This window comes from Bemisia tabaci, chromosome 9 (genome assembly GCF_918797505.1).
Source record: "Bemisia tabaci chromosome 9, PGI_BMITA_v3".
Lineage (NCBI taxonomy): Eukaryota > Metazoa > Arthropoda > Insecta > Hemiptera > Aleyrodidae > Bemisia > Bemisia tabaci.
The window spans coordinates 21189024-21207307 of record NC_092801.1 but is presented as its reverse complement, the minus strand read 5'-3'; the positions used below and the strand labels follow the sequence as shown (position 1 = coordinate 21207307).

Sequence of the window (18284 nt, the reverse complement as noted above, 5' to 3'; positions counted from 1 at the left end):
TTCTTGCTAATTAAAAGTTTCCTCGTATTGTAACGAGAGTCTTGGTCGAGTTCGCCCGCGATAATAGAGTATCTCTTGAGAAAAGAGCCTCAAATCAATCGTTCCGTTTCAGTGAATCAAACGCCTTTGCTCCTTAAAAGGAGAGCGCTCGAGTTCAATCAACACCCGGGGTTATTCTCTTCCTTGAAAAAGGATCGCCCGATTAAAAGGTTGAGAACTCTACTGCGGGCCGATCATTGAAATTGATATACAAAGCTTTAGACAAAAAAAGACAAAAGGGATATAGAGGGATCCTTATGGTGCACGGAGAAAAACCTCGTGTGTGGTACCCGAAGTTTAGGACATACGGATCTCTGAAGTATTCGGATTGAGCATCTGAACACTTTAGGTCTAGCTGTCGAGGTTCGGATCACACATCTAAAACTTCAGTTCTTACATCTGGAGTACTTCAGATGTGAGAACTGAAGTTTTTCGGATGTGAAAACCGAAGTACTTCAGATGTAAGAACTGAAGTCTCAGATGTGTGATCCAAACCTCAGCAGCTGGACCTAAAGTGTTCAGATGCTCAATCCGAAAATTTCAGAGATCCATATGACCTATAAACTTCGGGTCCCATGCACGAAGTTTTTTTCTCCGTGCGGAAACGAGTGGCTGCAATGGACAAAGCAGTAGTTGTTGGACTAACTAACGCCAACCCACGAGAAATCCGACAATTGGTCCATCATTTTCTCACTTAGTATTATAGGAACCACTCGTTGCCACCAATAGGATAGCCCCGTATACTCCCTATGTCATTTTTGCCGATCACTTCGTCTATCACTTTCAATAATCAGCCCGCTGCCGTGTAAGGAAAAACGCCGTATGACCATTCAAGAGTTGCCAAATTTCCTTCGATAAAATTTTCATTTTTGAGGAATGCTATGAATATTATTTCTTTTAATTTTTAGAATCTTTTGGTGAAATAGCGAACAAAATTATCTGAAAAATTGGGAGGAAAATATTGATAAGTTTACCAGGAAACTTGCGTTTTATCAATAGGAATTTGTCAACGCCTGAAGGTTCATACGGCGATTTTCCTCGGCACAGCAGTCGAGCGGGGTTTAACAGCGGGAGCTTTCATCGAAACTAGGCAACAATGTCCTCGGACCATTCATAAAACCGCTCGACGAACGATTGGATTGGATTTCGCAAATGGGAACCAAGAGCATTCCAATGTCTTTAAAATTGTGCAATTTGTTTTACCTTGTAAATACAAACTGATCACTTGAACAAAGTTTTATCGTTACATCCCAATAAATTATATATTCAAGACGAAATTCATCTTTGTAAATTCAATTTTCGCTATCAGTGGCGGTTGGGTGCCGCAGAGCGCACAGAAGCGCTACAAGAGCTGCTTGTTAGTTAGGTAGTTAGTTAGTATAAAGTTAAATTTAATTTTTGCATGCTTTCAGTAATTTTATGTGTAAGTGCGTCTAGTGTAAGTTGCGCAATTCTAGCAACATTAGGATGCTCTCGGTTCTTTTTTTGCAAAATGCAATCCAATGCAACATCCTAATTTTTCCAGTGTACAATGCGGAATCGTTGCATCAAGCTCGCATACGATCACAGAAGATCAGGGGCTAATCAACCCAGAAAATTAAAACTTATCACCAAAACAAAAGCTTTCGAAAGAGAGAGGTGACTAATTCCCTGTGACAAAAATACTGTTTTCATAACCGCCGGAAGCTTTTTAAAGTGGAAGCAATTCTGTTTTGACGCAGTAGCACGCTGCTGAATTAAGTGCGGGCCAGAGAGGGATTTTAAAAAGGCAAAATACCTCCCTAACTCCGCGTCGGAGAGGGTACGAGGATCAAAACTTCTCGACTAAGAAGTTTCCCCAACTCTTTATTTTTCTTTTCTTCCAGGCGGAATTTAGCATGCAGGGAGTTCAAGGTGAGAAAACTACCGCACCACCGACGATATTCGTCTGAATATAGCTCGTTAAAGCCGCAGGATTATCAAGCCCTTTTTTCAAAGCCGGGGAGCAGATGGAAATGCTGCGTTGTCAAGTGCGGAGAAATTCGTCTCCACAGCGCCGCGCTAACTCATTTTAAATTCGAGGAAACAAAAGGCACGGTTTCACAGGGCGTGCGCGACACGAGGTCTGCCGCGAGCGTATAGTCCATTGGATCGTATGCGATAGTGGTTTGATGTAGAGTACCTTTATAGACATTCGTATCTTTTTACTACAGGAAAACTGTTCCGCTTTTTGATTGGTCAACGAGTTTGTAGGCCTCATGATGCGCTTAGGGCCGTAAATAAACAAACAAGATGGCGGCTCACCGTAACATCGATGAGAAGCTAAATTTGACAAAAATGTCAATTATGCGGCAGTAACAATTTAAACGAGCATATCTACGAATAGCACACGAAAAACACATGAAAACATTGTTAAATTGCCTTTCACCTTTATCACACGAGGATGCAAGATGTGCATAACCTCAATCTTGCTTGCTGATAACGGCCATCTTGTTTGTTTATTTACGGCCCTAAGAGCATCGTGTCAGCCTATTCGCTCGCGACCAATGAAAAACCGGAACGGAAATGGCCATACTCAGTCTATAAAGGTACTCTAGTTTGATGTATCGTATGGTTCAAAACAATAGAACATAACCTCGAACAAAAATTGTCTGCTTTCTGTAGGAGAAGCTGAAAATGAGAAAATTCCTGATAATTTCACTTTAAATTGTCATCTTATACTCATAAGAATCAAACATATGGACGTATTTCTGTCAAACGGAACTGAGCACCAATTTGAGTTCCTTTTGAGGAATTTAGAATACCGGATAGCGCGTTCTGTCAAACGGAACTAAGCGCCATGGAAAAGCATTGCGAGCATAGGAACGAATGAGCCGGACGCCCGGTTCCGCCGCCAATCCAAGCCCCCCCCCCCCCCCCCCCTCTACCTTCCTACCCCGATGGCGCTTAGTTCCATTTGACAGAAATACGTCCAAATCATTGCATTCATTTGCATCCATTTACTCATTTTTGCGGAAGAACGCTCATTAGTGAACATTCTTGACCAACTTTGGTGTGATTGGAATCTGAAGTTTGGCAGTAACATTTTTTGTGTAACAAGGTTGGCTGCCCTTTTGGGCCCTACGAGCTCCATCTTTCAGTACGCCTGTACTCTACATATAAAGGTACTCGACGCAAATTTAGGGGGCGTTCAGTGGATCGAGTAATTTAGAGAGGTTGGACATGAAATTGTGTACTAAAACTGCTAATTTTGATGTTTATTTCGTCACATTTTAAATTCTAGGGGTGCCTCTAGAAGACAATTTCACGAGGAAACCAATAAAATCACCTTTAGAACCTCGAGGTTTTGTATAACGGAGTTATGAGCGTTTAAAGTTTCCAAAGTCCGACCTCTCCTATTGATTCGATCCATTGTGGAGCGGTTGATGTGGCGCACAGTGGATTGAGTCAATTAAAGAGGTTGGACATGAAATTTTTGACATAAACTGCAAATGTTGATGTTTATTTCGTCGCCTTTTAAAGTTCAAGGAGTGATACTGGAAGAAAATTTTACGAAAAAACCAATGGAACCACTTGCAGAACATCAGATTCTTGTATAAACGGAGTTATGAGCGTTTAAAGTTTCCAAATTTTGTCCGACCTCTCTCATTGACTCGATTCACCGTGTGGCGCGGCCGGCTTTAGGTCGCACGCTGCCTATGGAACCGTAGACCGTAGCTTAACGCGGAGGTTCGGGTCGAGAGGCGGAGAAATTAATTTACGCGAAACGTGCTCCAGTTAAGGAGGATTCGATTTTCATGATGATTTCATTCCAATGCGCCAGCTGCGTCGTCAGACCCCTCGCTTTTGAGATTTTCTCCTGTTGGCTTTTTTGTATAGTTTAGACTTAAAGGATGATTGGCCATGAGGTGTTACGGCATACACGATAGTTGGACCTAGAGTGCCTTTATACTGTATTTATACCTTAAAGACAATGCGAATCCATTTCTGATCGGCTCCCGTATTTTAGGGCTTCACAGTGTCACAAACGGGAATAAAGATTGCATTTGCACCAATTGCAAAGATTATAAACTGGAATGGACCGGGAAATTGGTGGTACGGCAAGGAATAAATGGAATGAGAGAGGGAACGGAGACAGGCATTCGGGAATGGGTTGATCAAAGATTACAAAAAATTCCGATTTTTGTAATCTTTATTCCTGTTTGTGACATCCATAAGCCGCGTTGTCTCAACTCTCTCTATAAAAGGACTAAAGTTGGACCGCGTTTAGCAGAAAGGAACCAAGCCACATCAGCCGTTGCCAAATTTGACTTGTCAATTAAATTTTTTACAAGAGAATGTTTGTGCGGATTCCTTCAAAAATTGTAAGGAATATGCTTTGTAGCATGCAACAAATTCACTGAAAGTTGCACGAAAATCCGCACAACCGTTTTTGTGTCAAAAATTAATTGTCCAATTTAATTTGGCAATAGCTGATGTGGCTTGGTTCCTGTCTGCCTAACGCGGTCTACTTTAAAACCTTCCCATCAGTTTTTCGGTGTCTTTTCGTACATTTTCCCTTTATTTTCCTCTACTTGTCTCGGCAATGTACAATAAAGACGTTACTATCTTCGTTAGGAGTTGGTTTCATTATTTTTCGTTACGCGAATCGTATTCTACATGAAATTCTGGCAAAGAATCATGTATCAGAGTGCATAAATTCGTACCTTGTCTATTGGTCCATCCAATTTAAAAAAACGAGCATAGAGAACTTTCCTTACTTCTCCGGAGAAGAATTTTATCGGGAGAACCATGCAACGTTGGAATACTCATACGGCGTCAAACCACAGCATGGACCTTTTAAGCCCCATCATTCGATGCCGCGATTATTGCCGACGTGAGTTCGAATAATCGCGCCAAACACAGTGCGGCCGGCGTTAAACCCACATGAGCGCCTGCGAGACTGTAGGAATACTTCACGCATCGCGCCAAACAGTGCGATCGGCGCGGAACGCACTTTAGCGCCTCCAAGACTGCATGGATACTACATGGAAACGCAGTGCTTGATTGAGAAGCCTACGAAAACCGTTGTGGCACGCGATTGGACTCAAGTAGAGTATTGCGTTTCTTGACCGGGCAATCCAAATTTTCCAGTAATCAATGTAAAATAAAAACGTAATTATCTTGGTTAGGAGTTGATTTCAGTAATTTCCGATGCAAGAATCGTGTCCTACGTGAAGTTCTGGTTAGGAAACATATATGCGACTGCTTACATTTGTACCTCATCTGGTGGTCCATTACCTGAGGCGTATAAATAAGGAAATCACATTCGATGTCCTGAAAGGTTCCGGTCTGATACTGTAATTTCAAAACCCGCATTGTTATTTAGCTGAGCTTACCGTTAGTCTTATTTTAACGTAAAAATGTTAAAATATAGTTTTTTCCAGGTCATTTCATTTTGTTGACTTTAAAAACAAGATGCAACCGGGAAGGAAAGCAACGCGCGCACAAAAGCCTGCTTTCAATGAAGATTATTAATAGATCCAGAAATTGATTCTAAACGGAGGGAAAGCATGAATTTGTCTGCAATTTTGAAATATAGGTTTGATCACCTCAAGCGGCTCCAATTCCCTAAAGGGCAGCCAACCCATGAACTTAAATTATTTATCATCACAATAATTACTATTTGTCGCTCTATATTAATTAAAATATTATTTGAAGCACGTATTATTAGACAACGTTTTTTGCATACATCTTATCAGTTTTGCGGGAGGGGGTGCTTTTTCAAGTATATCGACGTGATCCACGTATCTGCGGTATCTACGCTCACATTTTATTTTTTTGAAGTAGACCAAATCAATATCATTCCTTGAAATTTTCACAGAATTTTCTCCGCGCGAAGAGGAAAAATCACAAAAATTTTCAAGACTGGACGTTAAGTAGTTTTTCATTTAAAAAATAAAGTATGACAGGAAGTTTGCGACGTCGCAAACCGAGATACGTGGTTTGGTAGTTTCCCGTCGATATGTTTATGCTCCGCAGTTCGTGACAAGTATATACAATAATAAGAATTTAAACAGCGTGTAACAAGGCTAATTTTTACATAAATACCACCAAAACGTTTTGGCTGAAAACTCAGCTTTCCTCAGTTGGATAAAAACAGTAAAACATTTTAAAATTGTGAAAACTTAGTACTTGGCTGTATACCTTTCAAAGCGAGAAAAAGTTGTTATCCTACATTGTTGTAAAAGTTGTTGAAGTTATTAAAGTAGATAACAACTTTTTTCTCACTGTGAAAGGTACAGTCAATTACTGAGTTTTTAGATTTTTAAAAGTTTTTACTGTTTTTATCCAACTGGGGATGGCTGAGTTTTCAGCCAAAACGTTTTGGTGGTATTTATGTAAACATTAGCCTTCTTACCCACTTATTAAATTGTTATCATTGCTTTTTCAAGATAAGTTGCGGGATTTAATTTCATAAATCGCAATTTAATTTCAAAATATCGAAATTTAATTTCAAAATTTTTCCCTTGAAAAATGTTTTTCGGGATCCAATCGTTGCACAAGCACTGCTGCATCTGAAGAAACGCGCCACAATGGGCACTATTCTCCGCGCGTAACTGGAAGGAAATCGCTCGCGAAGTTTCCAGATCTGAAACCCGCCGAATTGAATACTCAACATTTGAGACGGAAACAAGGTACCTATCGGATTTGGAATCAGGAATTTAATTAATATTCTCAATAACTGCTCAGCTGCTTCCGCTTTCCGAAATTGGGGCGCTGCGGCGCTTCTGTCGCCCTCCGTTCAGCGCGAAGGCATTGACAAAAATAATTCTAACCGTAGCGAAAACCGCTTAGCTCAAATTAAATCGCTGCGAGAGAACGCGGTTTTTGCTTAACAGGGTGGGATTAGGTCCAAATAAGAATCTTCGGTAGTCCGTTACGTAACATATCCTTAAATGGGTCTTTCATGTAGGAATTTCAATGTATGCCGAGAGTATTCGTGAAAAATCAATGAAGTTTCAAGGAACGCTTGAAATGTGTGTTTGAGTTGCAGATTTAGAATTTAATTTGGTTAGTTTGGTATTGCCTGTATAGAAAAAAATAACATATTCTATAGAAACTTTAACTTACTTCAAACAATATTAATTCTCATAGCAGCAAGGTAGGAATAAAATATAACCTTAACAAGATTTTTTATGGTAAACATGTAATAAGTATATAGTCGAATAAAATCCATGGCCCAATTAAGATTAATGATGTTCTCAAAGAAAGATAATTTATGTAAATTGTAAATGTTCCGATTTCAATGGTCCCGTAAGTGTCAAAATTTTGAATTGAATTTTAACATTTGTTTTGATTTAAGTGTCGATTAGCTAGATTATTAGTTGCTTTTAAGCGTTGCTTCTATTAAAATTTCTCACAATTTTTTACGTATTTTGTTTCAGGTATATTTCTCTGATATCCGTTAATTAAATGTGTACGAGGAAGACGTGGTACTTCCGCCGTAAGTGAGTTGAATTTTCATTTACAAGACCTGCACTGAATACGCGGAAACAAAATAATTTCAGTTAAGATAATTCCGCAAGTTTTAAGTTTTTATCTGTTGCACATTGTTTTATTTTATTGAAGTTATGCATGGCCTGAGTCGCACTCATTGCTTATATTTGTAAAATCGGCTAATAGATCAACTTTTGTTTTCATCATTATGAGTAGCCGAAAACCGAAAAATCTTGTTCAGTATAGATGTATCGAAAAGTTTTTCACGTGCAAAACGGGACTAATAATTGGACTGCATTTTGAAATTTGGAACTATAAATTCTGCCCCGGTTTAAAAACAACGTATGTGCCATTAGTTTCCCTATGCACATACGTGTTTTTCCAGAAGAGCCAGAATTTATGGTTCCAAATTGCACTATGCAGTTCAAATTATATCATCTCGCGGTTTTTGACCTCAAAACTGAACGAATTGCCTCTTTCTCACACCTCGAAAAAGAACACACCACTTCTACATTCTACCCGTGGTGCATCCCTATTTTGGTAACGTTTTGATTAAATAAGATAAGAAATCTCCTGTGTTTGATTAAGCATTGCCAGTTTATCTTCAAAATATATATATCGTGATCTGCGCCTTTATTCTTATGTGATCGAGAAAACTTTCCGGTGAGGTTTTGCAACCTCGGTTGGTAATATTCTCTAGCCGCCACGCGCCGTGCTTTTTTCCGTAATGGGATCAGATTTAGAACGTCACTCGTATTACGTCTGAGGGTATTTGCTTCGTGATTCCTCCTGCTTCATCGTCATTGTTGGTCCATTCTGCTTCAATCCTGAAGTTTGAGTTTCGGATTTGCACTGGCTGCTACGCGGGGAACAGTGCATGAGGTTAGATGTGAAATGTAGCGCGTTTGAATGTAATGAGATATATTGAAATCATTTACTCTTCAAAATAAAATGACTACACTGGTAAGAAAAACCTCTTGGACCAATGCCGCGGTGCATTGACTTAAGAGTGCAGTTTCTTGTCGCAGGATTTAAGAGTCTTGAACTCTTGTTTCAAGCGGATTTTGCATTGAAACAAAAGAGTCCAGACTCTTACATCCGGCGACAAGAAACTGCACTCTTGAACCAAGAGGTTTTTTTTACCAGCGTACAGTAGAGTCTTGTTTATCCACGAAATTTATTTTCGGTTTTCTTGGTGGCTTTGGCCCGTAGATGCTGCAATACTATGGCTTAATTTTCTATTTAAAAAAAAAAAAAATCCAGGAATGGTGTATACCGAAATAACTACTTTGAGGTAAAATTCCGTAATTTTTTACCTATTCTTACATCTTTGTCCGTTATTTGACTCGTGTTTTATTGAATTTTTTTTAAAATACGGCCTTTTCGATTCTCATTCTTGGCCAAAAAGCTTAGTTTCGGATTATCCGCGAATATCAATTAAACCACATTTTGCAATAAGGAACCGCTTTCACTGGCACTTCCATAAAAGCACCTTTCTGCATAGGGAAACCAATGGCATTTATGTTGTTTCTTTAATGAGCCAGAAATATTGGCTCCGTGTTGAAAAATGTAATCCAATTATCAACGATAGCTCCAGTCCCAATCACCACGGGTGCACTTTATTTTGCAATTAGGAACTACAATTTTTAGCCCATCCATAAAAAAAAACTTATGCGCATAGGGAAACTAATGTACGCGCGTTGTTTTTAAACTGAGACAGAGCTTTCAGTTCCTAATTGGACCACATTTTGCAATAAGGAACCACCATTCCTGGCCCATTTTAGAAACAACATACATGATATTAGTTTCCTAGTGCAGATATGTGCTTTTATGGAGAGGCCAGAGATAGTGGTTCCTGATTGCAAAATGCAATCCAATTGCAAAGTGTGGTCCAATTGAGACTCTGCAGATGAGCTCTCACGCGTATGGGAGAAAATCAATCGCGCTAGAGGAAAGCGTAGTTTGAACAACCAGGCCGAAGTTCTTCCGATAAAATTCGCATTTTCTACCAAACTGAAGAAGTTTTGTCTGTAATGGTCTTCAAACTATTTTCTTCTCTTTTATCGGTGAGCCGAAAACTTTGCAAATGAATTGTACGTATCTATACACCTAAAAGGAATATGTGTAATTGAATCAAATTAAAAAGAACTACCTAGCACGTATACCACGATGCGCATATTCGTATAATTCCGATGAACGTTTAAAGGTTGTAATGGAGGTACCTACGCATCAATTAACTCTAATCGTCGATATTTGCATCGATGATTGATGAATCCACGTTTTATTACTCTCATTAATGTTTAATTTAAAAAAATTAATCAAGGACAAAGAACGTTTTGTATAAAACTATAGGCCAGTTTTATTAAGTTGAGGTTAATCACAACACTCTGTACTTTCCAGTACAATCAAGGACAACGAACGTTTTGTATAAAACTGAAACTTTGTAATACAACTAAAACTAAACTTTGTATAAACTCACAACACTCTGTACTTTCGAGTACAATCAAGGACAACGAACGTTTTGTATAATACTATAGGCCAGTTTTATTGAGTTGAGGTTAATCACAACACTCTGCACTTTATCCTCGTAACGTTACCATTAAATAAATTCCTGGACTATTTTTCCAAAACCTGCACCTATATTGTAACGCTGTATTGTGTTACACGATGAGATCCTCTGCGTGATGAATGGAATCCAACTCCGTTGTGACTTTTTTCCGTTATTTGTTTTAGTCATGAATAAATGTAGATACGAGTACGTGAAAAAAGCATATCGGGATGATCGCTAAACCCCCCGGGGTGAAAAATGATAGCTGAAAATTTGAACTCTGATTTTTGTGGAATTGATGCTGCCACCGCAGTTGTGACAGGTACACATGATTGCCAATTTTTGGACTGCGATAAATTTAAAACTTCTGCGATTTTGAAAAGCTGTATTGTGATCGTGTAACTTGACTGAGGGAAAGGACAATCATTAATTGTAGCCCAAGTATTAAGTATATTTTGACTCATCAGAAGCATTCTTTCTTATGTCAGTACTCATCAAATATCACATACTATGTTTTGAGAGGGAGCACAAACAAAAAAACAAAAAAACAAAAAACAAAAACAAAAAAAAAAACACACATTGGATCTAGAGTCCATACTCTTGAAAACATTGACAAGAAAAAATACTCTTGATTCAATCGGATTTTTGCTTGAATCAAAACGGAATCCGCTTAAATTAAGAGGCTTAATTCTTGATTTAAGCTAGATCCTGATTGAATCAAGATTACTTTTTCTTGTCGATGTTTTCAAGAGTCTGGACTCTAGATCAAATGTGTTTTTCCAGTGAAAGGGCCACAACTAACATTTTTAGCAAAATCTATATATTTTTTGGAGGGGCCCGATGGGCCTTATGTGTGCGAGGAATTTAATAATGGTATCTAACGCTAAATACGTGAAACAAAGTTTCACAAATTGCGAATGATAACAAAAGAAATTGGGCTGTGTTGTACAATTTTCCCGCTGGGCCTCGAAAGGAAAAAGAAATTTTGACTCCTCTGGACTGCGACCTACTGATGTATGGCTAGACAAGATATTTTATTTATTTTTGCTCTTATTCATGGTAGTTTGTTTCAACTCATCAAAATTCAATGCCGATCCACAGAAATAATCTATATGATGCTATTTTTTGTGCTTTTTACATAATTTGCTCTGATCTGGAGCCACGAAAACCTCACTCGTCCATTATCTGTGCCGGATGTGTATCAATAAAACATGACTCGTATGACCTTTTCACCCGTCGATATGTCAATCATGAGTGGCAGATAAGTGGTCTGTTCCAGGATGTTCAATAGCCTCAATAGCTTCAATCGAAGGATGAAATTTTGCTCAACACCGGCGTCCGTTTATACATAATAAAATAGATAAATGACTTTCGATGGATTCGATATTATGGTCTTACTCTGTTCTTTCAGAAAATCAGTTGCGATTTTTTCCTCATGAAATCTACCAGACTTAAAATAGTCGTTTCAGGAAAGAGGATCTCAAATTTAATCTAAGCGGATGGTTCCCTAGTCAATAAAGTTCAGTGAAAAGTTCTTATTGTTCGTAAGTTTTCTCATTTTCAAGCTCATTTTTGTACACATATTAGCTTTCTTCACCTCACTTGAATTCCTCATATCGTAAACAATCATTTGCCTTTGTTTTATTCCGGGCAGCACTCTGTTGAAACTCAGTTCATTTATTTAATATTTGGGGAGGAATCTACCTATATAATTCGTAAAAAAATAAACCTGTATAGTTCGGACTTTGTAACCAATAAGTGCAATCAATAGGTTGTCACCCTCTGGCCAAATTATCACAAGCGCCATGCGACGTTTCAGACTTTCCGCCGCCATTTTATTTTTGTACATACAAATTTTTGGTTGAATCTGTGAGAAAATTGCACTGAATTTTATCGGCAGCACAAAGAAAATTTTGGTGTATGTATTTTTGGACAGCTTCGTTGAACAAATTCTTTGCAATAAAATAAATGGCGGCGGAAATTCTGAAATTTCGCATGGCACTTGTGACACTTTGGCCGGAAGGTGACGAGGTATTGTAAGCTTGCTATATGCGTCAGCTTGACCACATCGATCAGTGAAAATCACTGCGTATGCAGTGCAATGACGTCATCATGGCTAGGATCATATGATCACTACCTTATGCTTATATTTGATAATTATTCATGACGAAATTAACTCAGACTGATTATTAAATGCTTTAAAATTTCGAAAATTTTCGGGGAAGAGTCCCCCCTCACGTCCCCCTCCCGTCTGAAGTATCTGGATCCGCCCTGACTCGGGGTTTCCAGGCGCTAGATAGACTCCAGCACAGGATTTCACTCCGAAATGTTCAACAGTGCAATTGCAATTATTTGAGAAACAAATATTGAGCTTTTAGCCAATTTCCTCTTTAATTCTTTTCGTTTGTTCTTCTTTAATTTGTCTCTTATTCCCGATCTCTTGCACACTGTTTGTTAAGCATGGTCTGAATTTACATTTTATTAAAGAGAAAAGCGTCTGAAAGCTCAATATTAGTTTATTAAGGATTCCGCCCCCTGGCCACTACGCGGCCCAACCCCCGGGACGCTGCGAGTCCCTACTTCACGGCCAGCGAAATCTCAAACGCAAAAAACCAAAGTATTACTAAATAAATTAAAAAAAAAAAATAAAAAAAAAAAAAAAAAAAAAAAAAAAAAAAAAAAACTGCATCAATCCACTTACAGACGGGACTCTCCTTACAGGAATTTCCCTCTTACGGACTTTAAACTCCCCTTCCTCATCCCAGCCCATCGAGCGTCTTAAAAATGATTTTATTAGAATAGAGAGGATTTCATTATGAGCAGCCGAAACTCCAATAATTTTCAATTTAAGCAACAGTGAAACCCAATTTACGACCGTAATGAGGTCCTCATAATTACTCAATCGCCGGACATCATTCATTTTATTATTTATCGGCTAATCGTTCCAATCCCTGCCACTCGTTGCCGGGGCAAATCCCCGAGCGGGAAAGGGGCGCGACCCGTGACGTGCCGTGTTTTGCGATATATCGATTGACCGCCGTTTAAACCCATGAAAAATGATCGATAAACAAGGTGTTCGTAGCGAGCATCTTCACAATCGATTCTTTATCATAGCTTCAAATGGGTAAGTATCGATAATCGATCGTTCACGCCTCGCCACCGCGCGCGACCCTCCGCGGACCCGTCAATCGAGCGATTATCAGGTTGAAACACGGCCAGAAATAAACATGACCCCCCCGCCCTGCCGGCCGCGGCGCGACAATCCGAAGCTCGATATTTCATTTCCCTGGGTCGCCGCCTTTGCCGCCTTTGGCTTGGCGACCGTCAACCGCGATCTCCCAACTTTTGACGGCGCATTTTTGATAGATGACGCCGCTCCGAGGGGCGAAAAAAACTCGCGGCGCGCCCGCCAGATCGCGCTTCGCCTTGTTGGGACTCACAGTGGGTCTTGGTCTAGAGTACCTAGGTATATGGGGCAAGTATGGACATGACTGTAATTTTAAGGTTAGGTCATGGAGCTTGTAACGCCCTAAAGAACAGCGAACCTTCGAATTCAAACTATCCGGAGTGCTTTCTAAATACAATGGAGATGTTGCATGCGTGAGGAATTTTCGATTTGACTGTTGATTCTTATGTAAAAGTTCGTGAGAAACACGATGGTGCCACTGGTTTTCTCTGAAATCAACTCCTAAGCTCAAAAAAAGCTCTGAAGTTGAGGCCAAAATGGAGGGATATCCCGCGCTATCCTGAGAGTCCACCTCTACATCAAAACAAACTCTCCATGCAAAGATAGGGAGCAAACACATTGACAGGGCTGCCACTTTATTTGGAGACTCTAAAACTGAAAACACGGCATCACTGCTAATGTATTTGCTCCCTCTATCTTTGCATGGAGAGTTTGTCTTGGTGTAGAGGTGGACTCTCAGGAGAGCATGGGATATCCCCTCCATTTTGGCCTCAACTTGAGAGCTTTTTTTGAGCTCGGGAGATGATTTCAGAGAAAACCAGTAGTGGCACCATCGTGTTTCTCGCGAACTTTTACACAAGAATCAACAGTCAAATCGCAAATTCCTCACGCATGCCACATCTCCAAATTTACTCATTTTTTCGGAAGCACGCTTAGCTTATTGAGGAACATTCTCGATCATCTTGGTTTGATATTGGAATATGAAGATCTGCAGTGACATTTCTTGTGTTCGAATGTTGGCTTCCCTTTTTGGGCCTAAGAGCTCCATAATTCGACGTGTCCGTACTCTCGCCATCCAAGTACTCTAATTTCGACCAATCCAATGTAGTTCCAATATCAAATCAGAATTAAGCAGAAAGGAACCAAGCCACATCAGCTTTTTGCCAAGAACTGGGCAATTCAATTTTATGTAAGAGAACGGTCATGCATATTTTTCTGTAAATAATCAGTGAATTTTCCGTGTGCCAAGAAGAAAATTTCTTAACACTTTCAAAGAAACCCTCACAAACGTTCTCGTGTGAAAAATTAAATTCCCCAGTTAAATTTGGCAATAGCTGATGTAACTTGGTTCCTTTCTACTAAACGCGGTCCATTTGCATCGTCGGAGAAAACGCAGTTATAGACATAGTAACTTCCTCGGAGGCAGACTCCAGAATAGTGACGCAGCATTTGGATCCACAAGCTCTAAGTCTGACAGTCCCTTTACCAACACATTGATGAAGCTTCTGTATACACGCTCTCCGTGCCGGCCTGTAACGAACGACTAGGAATTTGCATGATAGTAGCAGCTGCAGCAAAGCATCACCGGGAACAAATCCGCGAGAATCGTCGAGTGAGACTCTACCCATCTGTAATGCGCCCTCTCCCCCCTCCCCTTGCTTCCCTCAATAACATTTTCGACATTCTGTTCAGGTCTTCCTCATCTTGAGCCTTGCGTTTTTCGGGAGGTTAGGGTAAATCAAGAGAAAAAATCTCGAGCCATCGATAAGATTTTTCACCAAATCGTCGCTTTTACGACGACCGAATGATATCCAAATCCCAAAATGATATCTAAATTTAGAGGTCGCAAAGTTGACTCAAATAATTCATTTTTTAGTTTTATGATCGTGCGCAATGTGCATGCGAAATTTGGCTAATTTTGCCCGTTTTCTGGAGAAAAATCGGTGAAATTTTCAGTCAAATTTTGCACAGTTTCCTAGTGAAAATCAAAATTTCGAGTGAAAGTTTAAGACGTTAAAATAATTTTCTCTGAGTAATGACGAAATGTCGAATCGTCGCATTTTTGACGAGGTATCCAAATTTAGAGGTCGCAAAGTTGACTCAAATGATTCATTTTTTAGTTACATGATCGTGCAATGTACATGCGTTTGGATAATTTTGCCCGTAATCTAGAGAACAATCAGTGAAATTTTCAGTCAGAAATTTTGTACAGTTTCGTAGTGAAAATCGAAATTTCGAGTGAAATTTTGAGACGTTAAATCATTTTCTCTAAATAATGACAAAATGAGGTGCTACGGATCAAAATATGCAATTTCTTTTTAAGTGATTGCTAAAAACCCGCGAACAACTGCCCTAATGTACCCCATAATCTGACCAGGACTTCGAATTCCAATGTTTGAATTAAACACTTTCCTAGTTTCTGTCCGTTAAGATAGTATTATTCTGAAATGCCTTAACCCTGTTTGTCATCGTGTAACTTATTCGTAGCACTACATTTTTTTGGTTTTTTAGATATTGAAATATTCCTCTGTGCCATGACGTTACAACATTTGATCCGTGTTTTTTTTCTTCTTCTTTTCTGAAAAAATGGTTCTGAAAAAAAAACCCAAATCTTGAAATTTTGAGAAAGAAATTTGGTAAATTTGCGTTCCGTTTTGGAAAAGAAAACTACATCATAGATTTGTATGTCTCAGAATCCAATATCCAAAATTAAAACATGTATGTATGTATAAGCCGCTTTTACGGCGCGCTAGGGCGCTCTGCGACGCCTACTCTCCACAGGAATCTGTCATGGTAGAGATCCTCCGGAAGCTGGCATCTTTCCATCTCTTCACGGATGCCCTCTACTCACTAAAACATAATCTCATAACATAAAAAAAAAAAAAAAATTGCAAGTTTCCATCATCGGTACCCCGAACATCCGATCTTGAAAACGAGATCAACTCACCGTGCGACTAGGCCAAAATAATTCGCTTTTCAAACCCCAAACGGCAACGCTGCTTGCAATCAAAGGCGCGAGTTGCTCGGGCCTAATGAGCCTCGAAAAAGAGTGATAGTGACCGTTGGCTTGAGGACGAGGCGGAACCGGGGGGGGGGGGGTGTAGGGGTTGCGGGGGGTGTTACGCAGCCCACGGGACTCGCAGCGCGGCGGCGGCTGGTTGGCACGTAACAGGATATCGGATATTGATGAGCCGATATTCGCCATAAATCAGGTGCAGATTACCGGCGGATTTTGACTCCGATTCGATCCCCGCTCAATGATGAATGTCCTCGGCGAGTGCCTTCGCGAACTTTTCAAGTTGCCACCTTCACGTCCTTGAGACCCATTTCGATGCTCAAAATCGGGTGAAGTAAATCTCGACAGACCGCTGGGTAAGGCACCAAAGAACTGTGACGTCGCAATGCACTGAAAAAAAAATATCTCGGTGTATTTACTAAGAAAAGGGTAAAATTACCAAGAATTCAGGGTTCTATTTGATCCCAGTTTTTTTTTGGTATAATTACCATTAATGGAATTGGTAATTTTACCGAGAAATCTCGGTAAACTTATTGAACTTTCTCGGTAACTTTACTGAACCTTGGTAAAAACGCCAATATTTTTTATCGACTGTGGTAGAATTACCAAGATAAAATGGCAAAGCTACCAGGAATTGATTACCAATAAATGTGGTATTCTTCCCTGAAAAAACAGTAAAAATACCGGTTTTTAGGTAAGCTTTGGGGTAAAATTACCAATAATTGGTAAAAAAAATGAGATGGTAAAGGTACCAACGGACCTTGGTAAAAACGCCGAGAATTTTTTTTTCAGTGTGGGTCACTTAATCATGAACCAATTTTGACTTGCGAACCAGTGCTTCCATTCCATGTCCGTCAAAAGTTCCGAGGTTCTCTTTAAATTTTTTCAAAAGTTCTGATAATGTTCCGGGAAATGCAGAAGATCCGGAATATCCCGGGAATTTCAAAAGTTCCGGGAAAAATTCACGAAAACCTCAAAAGTTCCGAAATCGCAGCTGGCCTGGCAGGTTGGCCTAGCGGTCAGCCCGTCTGACTCTAGATGAATAGGCCCCGGTTCGAATCCCGGCGGTGGGGACAAATTTTCACGCAACTGACGAGTGGATCTGTAGAAACAGACTCTACTCGACCTTAATACCTGAAAATTTGAAAGCCGGAGCATGGATGTGCCAAAATCCCCCTAATGTCTCCTGACAACAAAATAATTTCTATGTCAAAACTGATGTCTACAGATGCCTGTCCATGTCCGTCAAAAGTTCCGAGGTTCTCTTTAGATTTTTTTCAAAAGTTCTGAGAATGTTCCGGGAAATACAGAAGATCCGGAACATCTCGGAGATTTCAAAAGTTCCGGGAAAAATTCAGGAAAATCTCAAAAGTTCCGAAATTTGTAACTCGTTCCGGGAAACGAGAGCTCTGTTGCGAATACATGTTTTTAAGGTAACTGAAACGTAGAACACGATGCAAACGTTAAGAATGCTTTGAAAAAGTAACTCAGAAACCGAGAGCCGCGCAGATTTGGCAGCGTCTAAAGTAGTTAGGCTAACAAACCGGTTGAATCCACCCAATTATTAAATCCCCTCACAAAAGAGTGTCTATTCTGCTCGACCAATGGATGCCTATTAAATATAGGCTCAACAAAGCATAATAAACCTTCATTCGTTCATCCGGATGAAAAGACCATCATTGTCCATCTAGGGCTATTCTCTCAGTTTTGCCTGCATGATAATGATAAAATGCGCTCTCCGTTTCGGAAGAGAGAATAAGTATATAGATTTCTACATCCACAACTCGCGCCTATTTGTGTTCGTCCGCCCTGAAAAATTTAATCTAGGCTGATGAAAATATGAGAAAAACTCAATATTGTATTCAAATAAACAAAATAAGTTCCTTTTTTTTGCCAAGTGGGATGTCTGTGTGTATTTTTCTCAGCAAAAAAAGTGAAAAAGAGCGTGTCTTCACTCTTTCGAGTTTTGTCTCGCAATTTTTAAATTTTCTATTTCGTAGGTAAAAAGGAAAACTTCACTTAGCCTTTAGGAACTC

The 18284-nt window shown here is 39.7% G+C and overlaps 1 protein-coding gene across 1 annotated transcript in view; it reads right to left on the bottom strand.

The window, feature by feature from the left end:
* The window catches only part of LOC109034691 (glutathione synthetase), a gene marked incomplete in the record, with an annotated part of 61012 nt that overhangs the window by 25331 nt on the left and 17397 nt on the right, over window positions 1-18284 (bottom strand).